The sequence below is a fragment of the Chiloscyllium punctatum genome, chromosome 16 (assembly GCF_047496795.1).
Source record: "Chiloscyllium punctatum isolate Juve2018m chromosome 16, sChiPun1.3, whole genome shotgun sequence".
In the NCBI taxonomy this organism is placed as follows: domain Eukaryota; kingdom Metazoa; phylum Chordata; class Chondrichthyes; order Orectolobiformes; family Hemiscylliidae; genus Chiloscyllium; species Chiloscyllium punctatum.
In genome coordinates, this window is record NC_092754.1 from 63226816 (window position 1) to 63233670 (window position 6855).

Consider the following 6855-nt stretch of genomic DNA (forward strand, 5'->3'; position numbering starts at 1 on the left):
GAACCCAGAAAGGGTGCAGAGTCTAACCAGGGACGGGAAGTGGTGGCATGGATCTGTTTATCAGTTACTCCATGAGAATGTGGAGGGTGTACATTAGGGGGCAGCAGAGTCAGAATGGTAGGAGAGAGTAAGTGGGCTGGAGGGTTACAGCTTTGGGGGAAGAAAGGGGAAAAAGATATTCCAGAGAAACTAAAATTGTCTGTTCTGAATTTCTAATCTGTACATACTCCTTTATACAGGTTGCTAGATAGTGAAGATTTGCAGACTGAAATCTCAACATCATTTGCCGATCGTGATAAAGTTACCCAAAATTTGAAGAACCAAAGATGGAGAATCATTCAACCAAAATCCTGCAACACTCTCCCTCCCAGCATTGTCGGTCTCTCTGCGCCAAATGGACTGTGAATGGTTCAAGACAGCAGCTCACTACCATCTTCTCAAGGGGAACGAGAGATGGGGAATAAATGCTGGCTGAGCCAGTGATGCCCATATCCTGGAAATGGGTTCGATCTCTAGTTGCTGAAACCCAATTGATGTTACTGCAGGATGAAGGGGGAGGCTGAGTGCATCCTCCAGGAGGCAGCACCATCACATTACCCCTACCTACACCCACACAGTAACGCAACAATGCCACTGGAACAAAAGGCAGTGAAGCCAAAGGAGGACTTAGATATAGTTCTTCAAGGTAAAGTTATGAAAGGGGATTGGAACACAGCAGGAAGAGGAGACTGAGCTGGATGGTCAGCTGTTTCCCATTGAATGGTGGAGCAGGATTGAAAGGCAGAATGGCCTCCTGCTGCTATCTCCCAGGTATGTATATAGCCATGGAGCCCGGGTAGGAAGACGTGGGCAGGGCAGGGATTCTCCAGGAAATTGCATCTCCACATCAGTTTTCAGTGAAGGATGGTTTGATGGATTTTATTTAACACTTGTCTTTAACACAAGGTTTGTGAATTTGGTTTTAAAATATTGTAGCTATTTATTCCACAATAAATAAAACTAAAAGAAATGAGACGAACAGTTTTTAAAAATTTCAAACGCCCTGTAAAACAAAATTCTGTCTATTCCCAGACACCATCTCTTTCCAGTTACTCAAACTCCAGGGAAATATTCCCTCCCTGTCTGAACCTTTGGTTTGATTTAACAGCTTTTCAGTTCTTGTTCTGTGAGATGTGAAGCCTTCTGCTTCCCCCCATTTCTCCTACCTAGACATGTTATCACACAAGCTGAGCAACCTTCCCACGTTCATCATTTCGCCATTTTGGGTTTTGTTAACATGTCATCACCAGCAGTAAACCACCCGTGTAACCAACTGAATATTTAAAAACAAAGCCTATTACGGGTAAAGCAAACCATCACAAATGACAGAGTGAGAAGGGACCAAATTAAAGTAGAGCTAGGGGTGAGGGGGCAGCAGTGGAGATAAAGCACTGTATCCCCTGCGATGCCCACCTCTATCTAAATGCATCGAGAGCATTGATACATACCACATGCTCCTCTCCAAGGACACACTGCTTTATCCTCAATCGTAGAATAACCTTTATCCTCAATCATAGAATAGTATCCCAACTGTGTGGCAGGAGAGCATTGGCCCATCAAACCCCAGCAACCATCCAAAGAGCATCCCACCTGGAGCACTCTTATCCTTGTAACACTGCATTTCCCATGGCTGATCCACTGAGTCTGCACAATCATGGAGACTGTGGACAAGTCCACACCGACTCGCTGAAGCGCAACCCACCCATACCCCTACATTTACCCCTTACCTAACACTACGGGCACCCACAGAAACACAAAAGGCAGCATGTGTACCTGAGTTGAATGAACCTGGACTTAGGAAAATGTGACAACAATCACAACTAGTTAGAATTACAGAATCCCTTCGGCGCACAAAGAGACTATTCAGTCCATCAAGTCTGCAATGACCTGCTGTCCCACCCTACCTCCATAACCCCACATTTAGCATGGCTAACCCAACCCACCTAACCAACACACTACAGGCCATGTTAGCACGGCCAATCCATCAAACTGGCACATCTGTGGGAGAGTCACATATTATGTCTAAGTGCTCAGGATTGTGGATGAAGGCTCACAAATACTTGACTCTGACGCAAATCCTCTTTTTTTTTCAAAATAAAATCTGGGGGAAACTGCAGCCAGAAAGATTTCCGATTATCTCATGAGGAAAAGAATTCAAAACTCGTGCCCCTGACCCGGGGGCGCATTGAAGTCACAGGGGTCTGGGAACCATCAGCAATGTAACAGGTTATGAGCAAGGTGGGAGTGAGACAAGGACAAAAAGACAGTCTGTCACACGGGAGAAGGCAGGAGAGATTACATTGCAGAAATGGTAGTCGCTCAAGACCATGGGAAATGGATTTAGGGCTGGGAAAGAGACCAGGAAACAAGGTGAGCAGCTGTCAAAGAAATACATTGAAAAAACAGATTATAACAACATCGAGGGCAGAGTACGCAGTCTGAAATTGTTGCTCTTATTGGTGAGTACAGAATGCTGTAAAGCCTGGGTCATTCTATTACAGCCAACACATGCAGGATAGGCCAAGTGGCCTCGATCTGTGCTGTAAATGTCTGATAAATTTATTCTGACATTTGTAATTCAGGTCGGATGATGTTCATAAATTCTCAAATTGGACTTGAGTTTAATATTCTGGAGAAATGTTAAATAAATCACAATGATCCCATTCTGCAGACTTTAGTCCACAGCCCTGCATGTTCCAGTATCTCAGTTACATCCATGTCCTTTTATTCTAATGTGATGTTGGTTACTGCCTCTGCCACCCCATCAATGAGTTCCTGCTCCCCACCATCTCCGAGTGAAATGAAATCTTCCCTCCCCTTCTTTCTAGGAATTAGTTCCAATCTAAATCCTCCAGTTTCTGACCTCTCAGTTAATGAATAGCTCATTCCTATCCACTCAATCTGGATTCCTCAGCATTTTATCACTTCAATTAAATCTCAGGTTATCCTCTTCGGAAATCATTCCCAATCTATCCAACCTTTCCTCAGAGTAGAAATTTTCCAATTGTAGAAACATTCTGATCAATCTCCTCTGTACCCTCTCTGGTGTGATCACATCAACCCTGGAATAAGGGGATCAGAAGTGCAGTACTTTAACTGCAGTCAAACAAGTGTTCCTGACATTTCCCATGTCACCTCTGTGTTCTTGTGGTTGTCGCTCTCACAAGAAGTGTCCTGGTTTTTCCACATGGAACTGGATGTGCACTCCATGGGGCTGGGATTCCCTACCATGTGTTTATTTATTAATTAATCCTAAATTAACTTCAGATTAAAACAAGATTATCAGCTATCTACCAATCAACGTCTTCCGTTACACCCAAATCACCTTACTTTTTAAAAATCTCTTAAAAATATTACTATCTAAACACAACAGGCTTTAAGTTGCTGATCAAGTATTCAGATGTCTCCACTGTTACAATCACTTGAAGATTATCTTTACCTTCAGCTACATTTGGTGAATTGAACACTGATTGTAAATATATGAATATCAAACGGACTTGAGGTTTATGATAATTAACCCAGTCTGACATTCTTGTTGGTTAATATCTTGCAGAGAACTGTCCTCAGAACTCCAGCTGTGCTCTGACTTCAATCACAACTGGATTTGGTTGGACTGCAGATCTTAGATCTGTTCTGTTGTTTCCTGGATTGCTTCACTCTGTCTATCACTTGCTGCTTATGCTGTTTGGCACACAAGTAGTCCTCTTTGGGAACTTCATCAGGTTAACAAGTCATTTTTAGTTATTCATGCTGCTGTTACTGACATGCCCTCCTGAATTCTCTCAGTTGAATGAGGATTGATACTCTGTTCGATGGTATGAGGTAAGTTGGGGAAAATTGGGGGGCGTGATTCTGTAAGTTTTGCTAGAGTACCATTCTACTGCTGTTGTTGGAAGGAAAGAGCTAAACTCTTACACTCTTGGCCCTATATACTACATGCAGTATCATGAACACTGATAGGCCAAGACATGAAATACGAGCAACACTGTACAACGATGCAGGATCACAACTGCAGCAAGGGGAGTTCAAGATCCAACTTGACATCGGAGTTAGGAAAGAAGCAGCTGATCAGATTGTCTCATTCATAGTCACAAAGAGACTCTGTGAGATTATTGTATTGTTGGAGGTGAGGGTGGAGGAGGTTGGGGAGATGGAGAGCCCTTCAAAACAAACTAATCTGCCTGAGAGTTGTGAGATAGAATTGATTGCCATGCATTTAGCAGAAAGCTAATTGAAACTGTTTTTATCCCCAAAAGATAACAAGACCGATGATGCTTCCAATCATCCCCAGAAACAAACCCCAGAATACATGGTTCGGAGATGGGTGTCAATAGCCCATCAACATCCAACTCCTGTAATCAGTCAGCAAACGGATGTGTGATTAACCTGTTCTGATGAACCAGAAAACCGCTGTTCACTCTGTGCAGATGGACAGCGACGTGGGGAAGTATTGGACGAGCGGTATTGTCGTGAGACAATTAATCTAAAACCCCAGATAGTGTTCTGGAGACCTGGATTCAAAGCCTGCTGCAGCAGATGGGGGGATTTGAATTCAATAAAAAGAAACTTGTGAATTTAGAGTCGAATGATGACCATTAATAGATTGTCAGAAAAACCCTTCTGGATCACTAATGCCCTTTCAGGAAGGAAGCTGCCATCCTTACCTGGTCTGGCCTACATTGTGACCTCAGACCCACAGCAATGAGGCTCTTACCCGCCCTCTGGGCAATTAGGGATGGGTAGTAAATGCTGCCAGGCCAGCGACACCCTCATCCTGTGAATGAATAAAGGAAAATAAAAGTCTCTACCCAGTGTGAATCTGCGTGTTCAACAATGTTGTGAACATTTCCAAAACTAAGCTCTCTATGTGCACAACATTATGAGCTGCCAAAACCATTGTTCATTACTTGGTGTGAAAAAGAGAAAAAAAATCCTTCAACTGTGGCTATCAGTAAATTGACTGGGGTCTCAGCAGGATGGATATCGAAGTGAATCCCTTCCCACCCGACACACACACAGAGCAGGTGAACAACTCCCTAGTCTGACTGGTTTGGCCAGTTTCCAGGAGGGATGAGTAAAGAATTCCCTTCTGGCATTCCCCACATTTCCAGAGTCAGTCCCTAGTGTGGCTGCACTGGTGTTTTGCCATTTCAAATAAATGCTAGCAGACTGTTACACACACCGTTACCCCCCCCCCCCCCCCCACCCCCACCCCCCAAAAGAACCCAGTATAAAGCAGTAAACATTATCTTCTGCTGTGGAGGGACAGCCTGTATTGTTCTGAGTAGGAACTCTGAACAGATTTACCTAAATGACAACATAATCGGTGGCCAGAGCAAGTTAAGCAAGTCCAAATAAAATGCATTATAGCACAGACAGAGGCCCATCAAATCCAAGCTGGCTCTCTGCAGCAGAATCCCATATTCTCATTCCCCCTACGTACCCCAAACTCTGCAAGTTTATTTCCCTCAGAACTGATCTAATTGTTTTTATCAATCGCCGATCTTCTCTCCTTGCACCACCATAATAGGCAAGAGGTTCTGCATATTTCCAGCCAATACAGTCAGCAGAAACACTTGCTCATCTCCCGCTGTCTCATAACCTCACATCTGATCTTAATTCTTGTGCCATTGCCTATCAAATACAGATATTTTTGTCTGCTATATCTAGGTCTGTTATAATCTTATACAGCTCTATCGAAAATATATTTAACTTGTTTATTTCAAAGAAAATAGCAATTTCTTCAAATCAATCCAGTGACTGCATTTTCTATATCAGTGAACCACACCAGTAAGTCTGTACTCCACACCCTGAAGATCACTCATATCCTTCCTTGTTAATGTCTGTTTTGTTCCACAAATCCAGATGACACACGTTTTCAGTACAACAGCAGTAGCTTTATTATTGGACAGCTGGCAAGAATTTCAAAGCATCTCTAAAGTAGCCGAGTGTCTATTTGTACAGACTCATCTTCACAAATCTCTGCCTTACCCACAGAGACAGTATATTTAATACGAATTAGACAAAGGCATATCAGTCACATGGGCGATTGCCATTACATAGTTTAAAGCTGTTAATTATGAATTTACAAATCTTGATGAATACCAATGTCCTGTGATAATGTGTGATGGATTACAGAAACTGATTATCGTATTGTCCATGATTATGTGTTGATGGGAAGAGATTAAGGCAGAAGGGTTCTTCTTTCAGTAAATGGGGGATTCACTTACCTATGCTCATATGGAGGGGAGGTAAGACAAGGGAGCAGGAGGCAGTTTAACAGGGTTGTGCCCAGGGCTCTCAGTCTTGTCAGGAAAGGGCAAATTGCTCTATCTGGGGTGATGTTGGAATCCACATGTGTGGCTCCAAGAGGTTCTGTTTCGAAGATAAGGTCTGCCTCACCCCTACTGAGGTGTTCAGTCTGTATTGGGAGAGTGCAGGCCTTGTACTCTTACAATACGGCAGGAAGACCTTTGGCAGGAGAATGTTTAACCCTTGAGTCGCCAATGCATCCTGAAAGAGAAGCAAAGTATGGAACAGGTCCCTCTGTGGTATTTTAACTTCCTCATCCTGACCAGGAATCTGTTGACCACAATTGGATGCAATGATTGACTGTGACCTAACTAGAACTTTGTCAACGGTCAGCATCTTTTCCATGAGTATGTTATCATTCCCTCTATTAATGAAGCCCAGCATCCTATACGTTTACTCAAAACACTTTATGTTCTCTCTCCTTTAAGGATTTGTACACATTGTCCCCCATTCCTGCTGTCCTGCTCTCTATGTCTGTGCCATTCAAATATATATTCCCTTTCG

At 43.2% G+C, this 6855-nt stretch overlaps 1 long non-coding RNA gene across 1 annotated transcript; it reads left to right on the plus strand.

Moving 5' to 3' along the window:
* Positions 1-223: 223 nt before the first annotated feature.
* On the plus strand, positions 224-4617 carry LOC140486868 (uncharacterized). The gene is made up of 2 exons (XR_011962651.1): positions 224-810; positions 4296-4617. It is a non-coding gene; the product is annotated as an uncharacterized lncRNA (long non-coding RNA).
* Positions 4618-6855: the final 2238 nt, after the last annotated feature.